Raw genomic sequence first — 17,889 nt, 5'->3', positions numbered from 1 at the left:
TTAAGCGTCTGTATGATTTTGCTTTAAACTATTTTGGACGCCAGTTTAATTATCCAGATATGTCGTCGGATAGCCATCCGACTACCGGAGTTCACAGAAAACGCAAAGAAAAGGTGAGAGAGAAACAACCGAGGCCCAAACCCAACGACTAAGCTTCTCCTAAGCCAGTCGCCACTTCGCAGGTTCTCAGTGAGGCGCTTTTGCAGCCCCTGACGCCTGCTGGCCGCTACAGACTCCCACGTGGAGTCGGCCATGCCGCTGGAGTCGGCCATGCCGCTGGAGTCTCAAGGTATTGGAGCCTCTGATACTATTCCCTCAGATGGGTCTGGAGCCGCTGAGCAGGCACCGGCTTCTGAGGGTGCATTCAGACCTAAACATCTTTACATTAAACCTACTTCACCTTCAAGGGCAAAGACGAAAGCACCTTCTAAAGCAAAGAAACAAACTCAAGAGCCATGTGGACAGGCGCCCACGTGCCCAAAAAACATATGCTCAAAATGGCCGAAGGTTTGATTACCTTGATCAGAAGTTCCCATCCCCCTCCTGAAAAGAGACCTAGGCAAGAGACAGACTATGAATTTTCAGATCAGGTTTCTATTTCTTTGATTCCTCTTCTGAGCAGGAATATTCTCTTCCCCCCTATGAGGATTCTGATGATGAAGAATCTATACCTTCACCTTCTCTGGAGGACTATTCTTTTGGGGAAACCTTGCATACCATGAGGGAGCATTTCCACTGGGAGAGCCAAGATTTTTCAGAATCTAAAAAGAGGTTCAGATTTTTTTTTACTTACCTCAACACAGGCCTCTAGCCATTCCACCTGTGTTAGACATTGTAGATGTGTTTTCGGAGTCTAGTCTTACCCTGACTCCTTACCTCCAGCTCCTGTTAAGCCTGACTGATATTACAGGGTTGCTGACTCTCATAAATTCCTTTTTAAAAACCCTGCTCCAGACCCAGAGACTATTTCTCAGGGTCCCAAAGGAGTTGAGTCTTCTGCAGCAAAAAACCCTACCCCTCTGACAGAGATTCTAGGGTACTGGATAGATGGGGAAAAAAGTTTACACATCTGCTATCTTGGCTATAAGGGCCTTAAACTGTGAGTTTCATATGCTCAAATATGAGCAACATGTCATGGCATTACTTAAACAGAAAATGTTAAACTCTGAATGTGCAGAAAATAAGGAAATGCAGGATTTATTGCATGCAGCTGAGCAAGTTGGAAAGCATACATTGCAATGTGGTTTTGATTCTTTAGAGGCCTCCTGCAGGGCTGCAGTTACGGGTTCTGTAATTAGGACGCATGCTTGGTTAAAGGAACATAATCTGCCTGATCATGTGAAAGTTAAATTATTAGATGCACCTTTACAGCATGATACTTTGTTTGGTGTTAAGGCAGAAGAGGTGTTAAAGAAAATGAGGACAAAGCTAAATCATTGCAGACTGTCAAAGGTTTTTTTACAGGTACAGCCACCTAGGTTTAGTAGACACTGGCCCACAAAGAATTGGTCCTTTCCCGTGTCAGACTTGCAAGGGGCAGACCTAGACGCAGATCCCAGGCGCAAGGTTCATACAGGTCAAAGCAGTGGGGTGCTTCTACCTCCAAAGTTGGAGAAGACAAATCATAACCTTACAGGGAACTGTCGTAATGACTTCCCCCTGCCTGCACCAAGCACTTGTCTCCTGGCAGCACCCTTAGGGGGAAAATTAGCACTTTTTTCTCAAAATTGGCACATTATAACCCAGGACAAGTGGGTTCTAAACATAGTGTCACAAGGCTACAAGTTCCATTTCATACCCTGCCAAAGGCAAACAGATGGCCAGATCTGCCAAAAAATCAATAGGCAGAGGCACAAAGACAAATCTCATTCCTCATGGACAATGGGGGTCATTCAACAAGTACCAGAGCAAGAGCAGGGACAAGGATTTTACTCAAAACTGTTCTTGGTACCCATAAAGGACAAGGCCTGGAGACCAATACTGGACCTGTCTATTCTGAACACATTTCTGGATATACCAAAATTCAAAATGTTAACTTTACACCAGCTTCTGCCCATGCTGGGCAAGAATGCTTGGCTTGTGACTTTAGACTTAAAATAGGCATACCTGCATGTCCCAATCAATCAGTCATGCAGAAGATACCTCAGACTCCAGGCTGGCTCAACGCATTACCAAATGTTCATCGTGTTACCCTGCTGCAGTCATCACACTTTATCCTGTCGTCAGGCGGTCCCGCAGTCGGCCGGAATTCCAAAGTCTTGGTCCGGCGTCTGTTGCTGTCGCTTCTTCCCTGACGTCAGTGCGCCAGGGGTATAAATAATGCAACCGACGCCATGTTCTTCAGTCTTTCTTGCCGTGCGGTGGCCGAAGCAGTTCGCAAGTGCCGGTCGGCCGACCGACTAGTGAGATTTTCGAATTTCAGACCGAAGTCTTCTATAAAGCTAAGTACCCCATTGGGGAAACTTTTCTTGCCTCAGACCGATGTCAGAAAAAGTTAACAATTGTATTTCTTGTGGGAAGCAAATACCTCATAAGGATTTTCATTCTTATTGCATACCTTGCCTAGGCCCAGACCACGACGTCACTAGTTGTCGTTTTTGTGCTAGGTTTAATAAGCGTACTATCAAAAGACGCTTTGATTTCGCACGACATTACTTCGGTAGAAAATTTAACTACACTATGCCGTCAGAGCAACCGACTATCGGCGTGCACAAAAAACGCAAGGATAAGGACAGACAGCCCAGGCCTAAGCCAGATTCCGTGGCCTTTGCTGGTCCGGTCTCCGGTCCTCAGTGAGGCTCCGACGCAGCCCCTGACTACCGCAGATCTGGAACCCGAGTCCGCTTCGGAACTTTTGGCGGAATGTACCAGGCCGACGCAACCATTTTGTTCAGGCCCTACCGACGACATTGCTGAAAAAGATGTCGGTGCTGCAGAAACGCCATCGGTTTCTGAAGGCGTTTTCAGACCAACGACGTTCCCCATTAAAACGTATCCTAAGACTAAGACTCGTACTAAATCCAAAAGGACTGCACTTCAGTCCCCTGTTCAAGGCCCCGTGCCTAAGAAACAGATGCTCAAAATGGCTGAAGATTTGATTTCTTTAATCGGGGGATGTTCTTCGTGTTTCACTGTTGCAGTCATAACTGTAGGGTGATCCTGCCGGCAGGCAGCCCGAGGTCGGCCAGAATCACAGAGTCTGGGTCCGGCGTCGGCTGCACAAGCTAGTACCCTGACGTCAGTACGCTCTGGTACATAGCCCTCAGCCGACGCCATCTTCTCCAGTCTTTCTTGCCGTGCGGTGGAAAGCAGTTTGCAAGTCGTTGGTTGGCGATTCGATCTACGCATTTGATTGCTGTCGGTCCGAAGTTCTTACTTCTCTTCTCAAAGCTAAGTACCCCGTTGGGGAATCTTTTTGTTCCTCCGATGTCAGAAAAAGTTAATTGTATAGCGTGTGGAAAATACCTCATAAAGATTTCCACTCTTACTGTCTACCTTGCTTAGGCCCTGACCACGGCGTTTCTTGTTGTCGGTTCTGTGCCAGGTTCAATTCTCGCACCATTAAGCGTCGGTATGACTGGGCTTTAAATTACTTTGGCAGACGCTTCAATTATAGAATGTCGTCGGATTCTACCGGAATTCAAAAGAAGCGCAAAGACAAGGACAGGCCTCCGAGGTCCAAACAGGATTCGTCACAGCTGGAGCCAGCGTCCGGTTCGGCTGTCGTCAGTGAGGCGCTTTTGCAGCCCCTGTCGTCCGCCACTTCTGAACCGATGGCCGATACGGACTCCCATGGGGAGCAATCAAGGCCTATTGTTTTATCTGCTGCAGGACCTTCGGACGTCGCTCCCTTAGATGGGTCCGGAACCGCTGTGCAGGTACCGGCTTCTGAGGGGGTATTCAGGCCTACTCGCATCACCATTTCAAAGGCAAAGTCCAAGACTCCAGTTAAACCTAAAGTTTCTGCTCCAGCTACTTCTGAAGCTACTCCCAAGACACAGAAGCAATTGCTAAGGATGGCTGAGGATTTGCTTACAATGATTAGGGGTTCTCACCCCCCCTCCAGAGAAAAGGCCTCGACAGGATGTTCCTTTGGATTCCTCTGATCAGGCTTCTGTATCTTCTGTTTCTTCCTCTGATCAGGAATATTCTTTTCCTCCTTATGAGGATTCGGATGCAGAGGATTCCCTGCCCTCTGCTTCTCCGCCTGAGGATTTCTCTTTTGGGGAGACCTTACATGAGATGAGGGAACATTTTCATTGGGAAGGTCAGGATTATTCTGCTTCCAAGAAGAGGCTTAGGGAATTCCTTCTTCTTCCTCAACACAGGCCTTTAGCTATTCCTCCTGTTCTTGATATTGTGGATGATGCCTTTTCTGAGGCTAATTTGAATCGATTCCATGCCCCTGCTCCTTCTAAGCCTGATAGATTTTACAGGGTCCCTGATTCTCATTTATTCTTATTCAAGAACCCTTCATGGATCCTGAAACTATTTCTCAGGGTTCTAAGGCTGCTAAGGTTGCTTCTTCCAAAAATCCTATTCCCTCCGAGAAGGATTCTCGTGCCTTAGACAGGTGGGGTAAAAAGGTATATACTTCTGCTACCCTTGCTATTAGGGCTTTAAATTGCCAGTTTCATATGTTTAAGTATCAGCAATTTCTTTTGTCTGTTTTGAAGCAAAAGCTTGCTACCTCTCCGGCTTGTGCAGAGGATAAGGAATTGCAGGATGTATTGCATGCAACTGAACAAGTGAACAAGCATAGTTTGCATTGTGGTTTTGATGCTTTGGAAGCTTCTTGCAGGGCCGCAGCCTCTGGTACTGTTATTAGGAGACATGCCTGGCTTTGAGAACAAAGTTTGCCGGGACAGGTTAAGGCTAAACTTTTAGATGCCCCTGTTCAGCATGATGTTTTATTTGGATCCAAGGCTGAAGAGGTTATTAAAAAGATGGAAGAAAAGGCAAAATCTATGCAGACTGTGAAAGATTTCTTACAAGTTCAGCCTCCTAGATTTTCCAGGAATTGGCCCTCCAAAAATTGGTCCTTTCCCACGTCTGACAGGCCTCAAAGGGTAAGATATAGACGCTCCAGAGGTCGTGGTCAAGCTCAGGCCTCTTACAGATCCAGACAATGGATTGCTTCTTCACCTAGAAGGGGAGAAGACAGATCCCAATCTCAAAGGAAGCAGACTCAATGACTCTCGGTTGGGCTTCAGGACCCCCTTACCTGGATGCCCCTCTTGGAGGAAAGCTTTCTCTTTTTTACAGAAATTGGACTCGTATTACCCAGGACAAATGAGTATTGGACGTGATTTTAAGAGGCTACAAGTTCCATTTTCATACTCTGCCAAGGGTTATCGGTTGGCCAGATCTGCCAAAACATCAATGGGCAGAGGCCTTAAATCAAGTGGATGCTCTACTGGCCATGAGAGCCATAGAGCCTGTTCCTCTCTCAGAAAAGGGAAAAGGCTTTTACTCAAGACTATTTCTGGTTCCAAGAAAACAAAACTCATGGAGACCTATTCTGGACCTTTCAGTGTTAAACACTTTTTTGGAAATTCCAAAATTCAAAATGCTTACTCTACAACAACTGCTTCCAGTACTCTCCCAGGATGCTTGGATGGTGACATTGGACCTAAAGGAGGCCTACTTACACATTCCCATCAGGCAGGAATGCAGGAGATTCCTCAGATTCAAAGCAGGCTCGAGGCACTTTCAATTCTCTGTACTGCCCTTTGGTTTATCTACTGCGCCCAGGGTTTTTACCAAGTGCCTGGCCCCAGTAGTGGCTTATTGCAGACTTCAGGGGATTCAGATTTACCCTTATTTGGACGACTGCCTTATCCAGGCAGACAGCAAGGACCTTTTACTTCAACATCTGGATTTTATTCAACGTCTCTTCCTCCTCCTGTGATTTTCAGTGAACATAAAAAAGTCCCGATTGGTTCCTTCTCAACAAATTATATTTTTGGGAGCCCTCCTAAATACAACCTTACAAAGGGCTTTCCTTACGCCAGAAAAACAAATACAGCTGGCTTCAATTTTCAAAACCTTGGCAACCTTAACTCAGCTCACTGCAAGGAAATTCCTGCAGGCACTGGGCTATATGGCTTCATGCATTCTGTTAATTCCAAATGCAAGGCTTCATATGAGAGAGCTTCAATGGTACCTGAAAAGTGTATGGTCTCAGCATTACCAAGATCTGGGCACTTTGATTCCTCTGATCCCCTGCCTCCAGGAGGAGTTCCTTTGGTGGTCCAGGGTGTGCACTTTAAACTAAGGGAAGCCTTTTCGTCTACCTCTACCTTCTTAAATCATAACCATGGACGCTTCGGATTATGCTTTGGGAGCACATTTTCTAAACAATTGCCAGCAGGGGACCTGGACAACGAATCACCTTCACTGGCACATCAATCTGAAGGAAATGTTGGCAGTTCAAAATGCTCTTCTAGCTTTCAAGAACCTTTTGCAACCAGGGCCTCTTCTAATTCGTACAGACAACACCACAGTCATGTGGTACATAAACAAGCAGAGGGGCTCTCATTCATACCCCCTTTGCAGACTAGCTATGTCTTTATGGGACATGGCTCTAAGTCTGAATCTGCATCTTCAGGCTCAATTCATTCCAGGAAAGCAGAATCTCTTAGCAGACAGCCTAAGCAGAAACATTTTGGATCCTCACGAATGGATGCTAGACACCAACTTATTCAACAGGATAACTGCAGTTTGGGGGTGTCCCCAGATCTGTTTGCATCCCCTCTCAACCATCAGCTGCCTCTCTCTTGCACCAGGGCCTTCCACAAAACAGCTTGGAAAGTGGATGCCCTGTCATTCAGTTGGAGGAACCTTTCGGGATATGCCTTCCCTCCTCTTCCTCTTCTTCCCCGGATATTACTGAAGATAAAACAAGACAAGCCCAAGTTCATCATCTTGATTGCTCCGAATTGGCCTCGACAGTTTTGGTATCCAACCTTACAACATCTCTGCTTGGAACCTCCTTGGATCCTTCCTCTGTACCCTTTTCTTCTGTCCCAGCATCAGGGTCAGATGCTACACCCTCATCTCAAGACCCTTTGCCTGGCAGCTTGGCTCTTCAAGGAACTTTGATTTCTTCTAAGCTCCCCAAACAAGTTTTGGATGTTCTTCTAGAAGCCAGACGGCCTAGCACTAGGAAATCCTATGCCTCTAAATGGAAAAGGTTTTGTATTTGGATGCAGGACCGTGGCTCTAACCCTTTTGTGCCTGATCTCTCGTCTATTTTGCTTTACCTTTCAGACCTTTTGTCTAAAGGCCTTTCCTTTTCTTCCATTAAGATTCATGCTTGTGCTATATCTGCTCATTTTAATACTGACACTCCTGTCTTTTCTCATCCATTGGTGAGACAATTCTTGAGAGGAGCTAAGAATTTGAGGCCTCCTAGGACCCCTCCTGTCCCTGCCTGGGATCTTAACTATGTTTTGGAAAAACTCACTTTGCCTCCTTTTGAGCCTGCTGCGGCTTCTGATATTAAATTTTTATCCTGGAAGACCGTTCTTTTGTTAGCATTGACTTCTGCCAGAAGGGTTTCAGAGTTGCAAGCTCTTATGGCTGTAGAGCCATACCTAATTTTCCATCTTGACAGAGTATCCTTGAGGACCAATCCTATTTTCATGCCTAAGGTGATTTCGAAAGTTGCTTTAAATCAGACTATTCACCTTCCTACCTTCTTTCCTAATCCTCAAAATAAAGGGGAAAGGATTTTGCATTCATTGGACGTACACAGACAGTTAACGTTTTTACTTGGACAAGACTAAAGAATTCAGAAAATCTAACCAATTGTTTGTTTCTTTTGCCTCCAGTTCTCTTGGAAAGGCTATTTCCAAACAAACTGTTTCCAAATGGATTGCCTATGGAATAAGATTTTGTTACACTCCTCATGGGAAACAGTTTCCAGGTACTATGAGAAGTCATTCTACTAGAGCTGCTGCCACTTCTACTGCTTTTCTCAGAGGAGTACCTACCAAGGATATCTTGGAAGCTGCCACTTGGAGTTCTGTGCATACCTTTTCCAAGCACTACAATCTCCCTTTGTACTCTAAGACCAGGGCAGGTTTTGCCTCTGCTGTTTTGCAGGGCCTTCTTGCTGCCCCTTCTATCTAAGCCTCCTCCCTTTCTTCACTGCTTTGGGATTCCACCCTACAGTTATGACTGCAACAGTGAAACACGAAGAACATAGTACAGTTGTGTACACCTACCATAAATGTAGATGTTCGAGTGTCTTCACTGTTGCAGTCGGTGTTTCCCTCCCTCCTATCCCCTCTTTTTTCACTTTATGGTGTGTTTGTGTTTCCTTGTGGGACTCATTTTTTTTGTTTATTGGGGATTTCTGACATCTGGGGCAAGAAAGGCTGGAGAAGATGGCGTCGGCTGAGGGCTATGTACCAGAGCGTACTGGCGTCAGGGTACTAACTTGTGCAGCCGACGCCGGACCTAGACTTTGTGATTCTGGCCGACCTCTGGCTGCCTGCCGGCAGGATCACCCTACAGTTATGACTGCAACAGTGAAGACACTCTAACATCTACATTTATGGTAGGTGTACACAAATCTTCTTTCCCAGCCCCCTCCTGACGACAAGAGGAAGATTATGCATCCTCTGAACAAGTGTCCATTTCTTCAGACTCCTCTGAGGACCAAGGTTAGTCCTTCTCCCCTTATGAAGATTCTGATGCTGAGGATTCCATTCCCTCAGCTTCTCCTCCTGAAGACTACTCCTTTGTGGAAACTTTACACACTATCAGGGAACATTTTCACTGGGAAGGTCAGGACTACTCTGACTCGAAGAAAAGGCTCAGAGAGTTTTCTTTTACTTCCCCCAGCACAGACCACTTGCCATCCCACCAGTTTTAGACATTGTGGATGATGTTTATTTAGAATTCAGTTTGAACCCAGACTTGTTACCTCCTGCTCCGGCCACGCCTGACAGATACTATAAAGTGCCCGATCTGAACCCAGACTCGTTACCGCCTGCTCCGGCCACGCCTGACAGATACTATAAAGTGCCTGATTCCCACAAATTTCTGTATAAAAGCCCTGTTGCTGACCCAGAGACAATCTCCCAGGGTCCCAAAGGGGCTAAGGCTTCTATGGCTAAAAATCCTGTACCCTCTGAGAGGGATTCCAGAGCTCTAGACAGGTGGGGGAAAAAGGTTTACACCTCAGCCACTGTAGCTATGAGTGCTCTAAATTGCCAATTTCACATGCTTAAGTATCAGCAATTTCTAATCTCTCAGTTAAAGCAAAAAATGGCCACTCTCCGTCAACAGTCTGAATTGAACGAAATGCAGGATCTGTTGCATGCAACTGAACAGGTGGGCAAACATACCTTACAATGTGGGTTTGATTCTTTGGAGGCCTCCTGCAGAGCAGCTGTCACTAGGTCTGTTATACGTAGGCATGCTCGGTTAAAGGAACAAACTCTGCCTGATCATGTTAAAGCAAAGCTTCTAGATGCTCCCTTACAGCAGGATGTTCTTTTTGGAGTTAAAGCAGAAGTCGTCTTAAAGAAAATGGAGGATAAGGCAAAATCTATGCAGACAGTCAACGATTTCCTACAGGTACAGCCCCCTCGCTTCTACAGAAACTGGCCAACAAAAAATTGGTCCTTTCCAGCTACTGACAGACCACAGAGGGGTAAATACAGGCGTCCAAGAGGCAGAGGACAACCACAAGCTCAGTACAAACCTCTCCAATGGGGCACTACAACACAGACGGGAGAAGACAGGTCCCAGTCTACCAGAAGGCAAACTCAGTGACTTGCACCTCATCTGGCCAAGCAACACTCTCTTGGCAGCCCCCTTGGGAGGAAAACTCACACTTTTTTCAGACAACTGGCACATTGTTGCAAAGGACAAATGGGTCCTAGACATAATTTCACGAGGATACAGATTCCATTTTCACACCTTGCCAATGAAAAGAGGAATGCCAAACCTGCCACAAAATCAATGGGCAGAGGCACAAAAACAAATTACAGCTCTCATGGACATGAGAGCCATTCAACTGGTACCTATACGAGAGCAAGGCCAAGGATTTTACTCAAGACTCTTTTCTAGTGCCCACAAAGGACAATGCCTGGAGACCAATTCTGGACCTTTCAATTCTAAACACTTTCTTACAAGTACCCAAATTCAAGATGCTTAACACTACAGCAGCTTCTTCCCATGTTGGGCAAGGAAGCATGGCTAGTAACGTTGAACCTCAAGGAGGCATACCTGTATGTCCCTATCAGACAAAGTTGCAGAAGATACCTCCGTTTCATTGCAGGTTCAACCCATTACCAATTCTCTGCACTGCCCTTTGGCTTATCTACTGCGCCCAGAGTCTTCACAAAATGCCTGGCACCAGTAATTGCATACTGCAGACAAAGAGGAATTCAAATATACCCATACCTGGACGACTGCCTCATCCAAGCAGAAAGCAAGGACTTTCTTTTACATCTGGCTTTTGTAAAACATCTACTAAATTGCCTGGGGTACACAGTAAACGAAAAGAAGTCAAAACTAGTACCCTCACAAAATATGACATTCCTGGGTGCCGGCTTGAATACAACGGCCCAGAACGCTTATCTGATGCGAGACAAGCAACTACAACTGACTCTATTTCAAAACAATGGCAACAAAGTCCCAATTAACTGCAAGAAAAATTCTGCAGGCCTTGGGCTTCATGGCATCTTGCATACTACTAATACCATTTGCAAAGCTGCATATGAGGAAATTACAGTGGTACCTAAAAAGCGTTTGGTCTCAACACAGCCACAGCTTGGACACAATGATATCTCTCATTCCCTGCCTACAACAGGAGTTTCTGTGGTGGTCACAGGCATGTCACCTCAACAAGGGTCAGACTTTCACCTTGCCCCCAGCCAGGCAAACTATCACGACAGATGCATCAGACTACGCCTGGGGGGCACATATGGCAGGACAGTGCGTTCAAGGCGTTTGGACTGCAGATCAAAGGAATTTGCACATCAGTCAAAAAGAGATGCTTGCTGTACAGAAATCTCTGACAGCCTTCAAGAATCTATTACATCCAGGACAACTTACGATAGACGGACAACACCACAGTAATGTGGTACATAAACAAACAAGGGGGTACTCACTCCTACCCTCTGTGCAGGCAAGCAATGATCTTATGGAACACAGCTCTGGCTTGCCAAGTTCAGTTACAAGCTCAATTCCTGCTAGGAAAGACGAATACATTGGCAAACTACCTCAGCAGAAACATCATGGATCCCCACAAGTGGAAACTAGATCCACAAGTATTTACAATGATAACTCAAAAATGGGGCCTTCCAGACATAGACCTGTTTGCCAGTCCTCAAAACTACCAACTAACAAAATTTTGTACAAGGACACTTCACCATCAAGCTTGGAAAGTGGACGCACTCTTTCATTTGGAAAAACCTGACTGTATATGCCTTCCCTCCATTGCCTCTCCTCACAAAGGTACTTCTAAAAGTCAAAAAGGAGAGACCACGACTGATTCTCATAGCCCCAGACTGGCCACGCCAGCACTGGTACCCACTATTGAGGAATATGGCCCATGCCCCACCTTGGATAGTACCACAAATTTCCCATTTGCTCGCACAACAAAACAATCAGATTCTTCACAGCCAGCTCCAAAACTTTAAGTCTGGCTGCATGGCAAATCAACTAAACATCCAACCAGCTCCTCTTTCCTAAGCAGTTCTGGATGTTATTCTGGAAGCCAGGAGGCCAAGCACCAGGAAGGCTTATTCGGACAAATGGAAAAGGTTTTGTGCCTGGAACCAAGCTAAAGGCCAAGACACAATTCAGCCTCTCATGCCTCACATTCTACAGTATTTAACTGAGATGTTGCACAAAGGACTTTCTTTTTCCTCCATTAAAATCCATGCTTCAGCTATTTCAGCCCACTACAACATGGATCCACCTTTATTTTCACATTCTCTAATAAGGCAGGTCCTCAGAGGGGCAAAAAACATTAGACCACCCAGGAGAGCTCCTACACCAACATGGGACCTCAATTTTGTTCTGGAAAAACTAACGCTACCTCCCTTTGAACCAGCTTTCTCTGCAGATCTTCATTTCCTATCATGGAAGACTGCCCTGCTGCTAGCAATAACTTCAGCTAGAGGAGTCTCAGAGCTACAGGCACTAATGGCAGTGGAACCTTTCCTCATTTTTCATCAAGACAGAGTTTCTCTACGAACTAATCCTTCCTTTATGCCTAAGGTGGTTTCCAGTGTGGCTTTAAATCAAACCATCCACTTACCCACCTTCTTCCCAAATCCACAGAACAAAGGTGAGAGACTCCTGTATTCCTTGGGCATTCACAGGCAACTTCGTTACTACTTGGACAAAACTAAGGCTTTCAGAAAATCTGACCAGCTCTTTGTATCCTATGCTGCAGCTTCTCAAGGGAAGGCTATATCAAAGCAAACCATTTCTAAATGGATAGGTCATTGCATACGTTTCTGCTATACCCATCATGGAAAACCAGTACCTGCTACCATTAGGTCCCACTCTACCAGGGCAACAGCTACTTCTACAGCCTTTCTCAGGGGGGTTCCAACCAAGGAGATTTTAGAAGCTGCAACTTGGAGTTCAGTACACACCTTTACCAAACACCATCACTTACCTCTTTACTCTAAGACCAGGGCGGGCTTCGCCACTGCAGTTCTGCAGGGCCTTATAGCCTCCAGTAACCCTCTATGATACCTCCTCCCATCCTTAGCTTTGGGATTCAACCCAAGTGTGATGACTGCAGCAGGGTAACACGATGAACATAGTACAGTTTTGTACCTACCATAAATGTAGATGTTTGAGTGTTCACCCTGCTGCAGTCCAGGTTACCCTCCCTCTATCCCCTCTGATCTACTGGATAAATCTCTTCAATACCGTACTGATGTATTTGCTTATAGCTGAAGGGAGTTTGTGTTTGTGCAGAGGTTACTCCATTTGGTACTAATTACTGACCACCTTATTGGGGGCACCTGACATCTGGGGCAATAAAAACTGAAGAAAATGGCATCTGGTGCATTATATATACCCCTGGCGCACTGACGTCAGAGAAGAGGCAACAGCAACCGACGCCGGACCAAGACTTTGGAATTCCGGCCGACTGCGGGACCGCCTGACGACAGGATAACCCAAGTGTGATGACTGCAGCAGGGTGAACACTCTAACATCTACATTTATGATGGGTACAAAACTGTACTTTTATGGATGTCATTCTGGAAGCTAGGAGGCCAAGCACCAGGAAGGCTTATTCGGACAAATGGAAAAGGTTTTGTGCCTGGAACCAAGCTAAAGTCCAAGACACAATTCAGCCTCACATGCCTCACATTCTACAGTATTTAACCGAGATGTTGCACAAAGGACTTTCTTTCTCCTCCATTAAAATCCATGCTTCAGCTATTTCAGCCCACTACAACACGGATCCACCCTTATTTTCGCATCCACTTCTAAGGCAGTTCCTCAGAGGGGCAAAAAACATTAGGCCACCCAGGAGAGCACCTACACCAACATGGGATCTCAATTTTGTTCTGGAAAAATTAACGCTACCTCCCTTTGAACCAGCTTTCTCTGCAGATCTTCAGTTCATGTCATGGAAGACTGCCCTGCTGCTAGCAATAACTTCAGCTAGAAGAGTCTCAGAGCTGCAGGCACTAATGGCAGTGGAACCTTTCCTCATTTTTCATCAAGACAGAGTTTCTCTACGAACTAATCCTTTCTTTATGCCTAAGGTGGTTTCCAGTGTGGCTTTAAATCAAACCATCCACTTACCCACCTTCTTCCCAAATCCACAGAACAAAGGTGAGAGACTCCTGCATTCCTTGGATATTCACGGGCAACTTTGTTACTACTTGGACAAAACTAAGGCTTTCAGAAAGTCTGACCAGCTCTTTGTATCCTATGCTACAGCTTCACAAGGGAAGGCTATATCAAAACAAACCATTTCCAAATGGATAGGTCATTGCATACGTTTCTGCTATACCCATCATGGAAAACCAGTTCCTGCTACCATTAGGCCCCACTCTACCAGGGCAACAGCTACTTCTACAGTCTTTCTCAGGGGGGTTCCAACCAAGGAGATTTTGGAAGCTGCAACTTGGAGTTCAGTACACACCTTTACCAAACACCATCACTTACCACTTTACTCTAAGACTAGGGCGGGCTTCGCCACTGCAGTTCTGCAGGGCCTTCTAGCCTCCTGTAACCTTCTATGATTCCTCCACCCATCCTTAGCTTTGGGATTCAACCCAAGTGTGATGACTGCAGCAGGGTAACACAGTGAACATAGTACAGTTTTGTACCTACCATAAATGTAGATGTTTGAGTGTACACCCTGCTGCAGTCTAGGTTACCCTCCCTCCATCCCCTCTGATCTAACTGGCTAAATCCCTACAATACCTTCCTGATGTATTTGCTTATAGCTGAAGGAATTTTGTGTTTGTGCAAAGTTTACTCAATTTGGTACTAATTACTGACCACCTTTTTGGGGGCACCTGACATCTGGGGCAAGAAAAACTGAAGAAAATGGCGTCTGTTGCATTATTTTATACCCCTGGCGCACTGACGTCAGGGAAGAAGCAACCGCAACCGACGCCAGACCAAGACTTTGGAATTCCGGCCGACTGCGGGACCGCCTGACGACAGGATAACCCAAGTGTGATGACTGCAGCAGAGTGTACACTCTAACATCTACATTTATGGTAGGTACAAAACTGTACTTTCTCTGTACTGCCCTTTGGCTTCTCTACTGCTCCCAGGGTCTTTACAAGGTGCCTGGCACCAGTAATTGCATTCTGCTGACAAAGGGGAATACAAATATATCCTTACTTGGATGACGGTCTAATTCAAGCAGAGAACAAGGGCATTCTTCTACAGCATCTGGCATTTGTGAAAAGACTTCTAACATGCCTAGGGTACACGGTCAACGAAAAGAAATCAAAACTAGTACCCTCTCATGAGATAATATTCCTGGGTGCAAACTTAAGTACAACTGCCAAGATGGCTTATCTCACGCCAGACAAACAAAGGCAACTGACTACCTATTTCAAGATGTTGGCAACAAAGGCCCAGTTAGCTGTAAAAAATTCTGCAGGCTTTGGGCTTCATGGCATCCTGCATTCTACTAATTCCATATGCAAGACTGCATATGAGGAAACTTCAGTGGTACCTAAAAAGTGTTTGGACTCAACATTGCCACAGCCTGGAGGCAATAATTACCCTCTTTCCCTGCCAGCAACAAGAGTTTCAATGGTGGTCAAGGGCTTGTCACCAGAACAAGGGACAGCCATTCACATTACCCCCAGCCAGGCAGACACCAACAACGGATGCATCAGATTATGCCTGGGGGGCCCACATGGCAGGAAGATGCATTCAGGGTACATGGCCCTCGCACCAAATACAACTACATATCAATCAGAGAGATGCTAGCTGTTCAAAATGCCCTGACGGCCTTCAAGGACCTACTTCATCCGGGACAACTACTGATAAAGGCAGACAATACCACGGCCATGTGGTATATAAACAAGCAGGGGGGGGGCACACATTTTTACCCCCTTTGCAGACTAGCCATGACTTTGTGGGACACAGCATTGACTTACCAAGTACATCCGCAGGCATAATTCCTGCCAGGAAAAGAAAATACTCTGGCAGACGAACTAAGCAGAAACCTCCTGGATCCCCATGAGTGGCACCTGGATCCACAAGTCTTCAGCATGATAACAAGGAAATGGGGATGCCCAGACATCTATTTGCCTCCCCTCACAAGCATGGAAAATGGACGCCCTATCTTTCAGCCGGAAAAACCTAGCAGTATATGCCTTTCTTCCACTGCCACTCCTCCCAAAGGTACTCCTAAAGGTCAGACAGGAGAAGCCAAAGATGATACTGATTGCCCCAGACTGGCCCCTTCCAGTACTGGTATCCAATCCCAAGGAATTTGTCTCGAGGGCCCAGCTTGGACCTTACCTCAAATACTCCATCTACTGTCCCAGCAAAACAATCCGATCCTGCACAGCCAACTCAGGACTTTAAACCTGGCAGCATGGTGGATAATGTAATCCTACAAAACACACCTCTCAGTAAAGCTGTGATGGATGTCATTTTGGAAGCCAGAAGGCCCAGTACTAGAAAATCTTATGCTGGAAAATGGAAGAGATTCTGTGCTTGGAACCAGACACAAGGAATTGATACAGCTGTACCCAAATATTCCACAGATTTTGCAATACTTAACTGAGATGCTGGACAAAGGCCTGTACTTTTCATCAATTAAAATTCATGCCTCTGCCATTTCGGCTCATTACAATACAGAGCCACCAATCTTTTCTCATCCTTTATTAAAGCAGTACCACAGAGGAGCCAAAAATTTAAGGCCTCCAAGGAGATCACCAATACCTGCATGGGACCTCAACTAGGTCTTGGGAAAAACTCACCCTGCCTCCTTTTCAGCCAGCTGCTATTGCTGATGTAAAGTTTTTATCTTGGAAAACAGCTCTGCTCCTAGCAATAACTTCTGCAAGACGAGTTTCAGAGCTACAGGCACTCATGGCTGTGGAACCTTTTATCATGTTTTATCCAGACAGTGCATCTCTGAGGACAAACCCGACAATTATGCCTAAAGTGGTGTCCAGTGTGGCTCTTACAAACCATTCATATGCCAACTTTTTATCCAAATCCACAGAACAAGGGGGAGAGAATTCTGCATTCCTTGGACGTACACAGACAGCTTAGATTCTACTTGGACAGACCCAAAGCTTTCAGGAAGACGGAGCAATTACTAGTGGCAGATGCTGCAGGATCACAAGGAAAGGCCATCTCAAAGCAGACTATTTCAAAGTGGATAGGCCACTGCATTCGTTTATGCTATTTTCAACATGGCAAGCCAGTGCCTAAAGGCATTAGGCCACATTCAACCAGAGCTGCAGCCACTTCAGCAGCCTTTCTCAGGGGAGTACCAACCAAAGACATTTTAGAGGCTGCTACTTGGAGTTCAGTGCACACCTTTACAAAGCACTATCATCTGCCACTCTACTCTAAATCCAGGGCAGGCTTTGCCACTGCAGTTCTACAGGGCCTCATAGCCCCTCCTAATTCTGTTTAGCTCCAGTCTCCCAACCATAGCTTTTGGGCTCTACCCAAATGTAATGACTGCAACAGTGAAGCATGAAGAACATAGTACAATTGTGTACACTTACCATAAATGTAGATGTTAGAGTGTATTCACTGTTGCAGTCCAGGTTACCCACCCAATATCCCCTTTTTATGCTGGAACTTACTTTCCTTCTCTGATTTATACAACATGTTCATAGGTAGGTACTAGGCTATCGGCCCTAGCGCCCATACAAGCCTAGCCAAAAAATGTACCCTGGCTTTCGCCACCCAAGAAATTTATTTTCCTGTGCCCCTGACGAGCAGAGCCACAGAACTGTTCCCCGGGGTGAATTTCCCATTTCCCATCCAATCATCAAGATTTTTCTTGAGTGCTAATGAGGAGCTCTGTTTCACATAGGTAGTCTGTATGGGAAGTCTCTGGGACAGGAATCTGTCCCTCCAGCATGTTTGTTTATTGTGGTGACAAGGTTTAGGTCCCTAGAGCGTGTAGCTCGGAGGGATTGGGATTTCTTTAAGTGGAGCCATGTCCAACAGCTCTGGGTTTGACATAGCTTTGTATGTTAGGCAGAGATTGCCCCTGAGTAGGCGATATGTGATGGAGTAAAGCTGTAGTTTTTTGAGACTGTCTGCATAGGGCATCTGTTTGAGACCAGTAATCTTCTTTGTGAGGTATTTCTGTGGTCTTTCCAGTTGTTGTAGATGTCTTGTGAGGTACATACCAAAAGGGGCGATGTACTCTACAATGGGTCTGAG

At 45.8% G+C, this 17,889-nt stretch overlaps 1 protein-coding gene across 2 annotated transcripts in view; it reads left to right on the top strand.

Moving 5' to 3' along the window:
* ZNF800 (zinc finger protein 800) overlaps positions 1 to 17,889 on the top strand; it is a 262,230-nt gene that overhangs the window by 145,781 nt on the left and 98,560 nt on the right. The window lies entirely within an intron of this gene.

Source organism: Protopterus annectens, chromosome 11.part0 (genome assembly GCF_019279795.1).
Source record: "Protopterus annectens isolate FY-2018-M chromosome 11.part0, PAN1.0, whole genome shotgun sequence".
Taxonomy (NCBI): domain Eukaryota; kingdom Metazoa; phylum Chordata; order Ceratodontiformes; family Protopteridae; genus Protopterus; species Protopterus annectens.
This window is presented reverse-complemented; position numbering and strand designations above follow the sequence as displayed.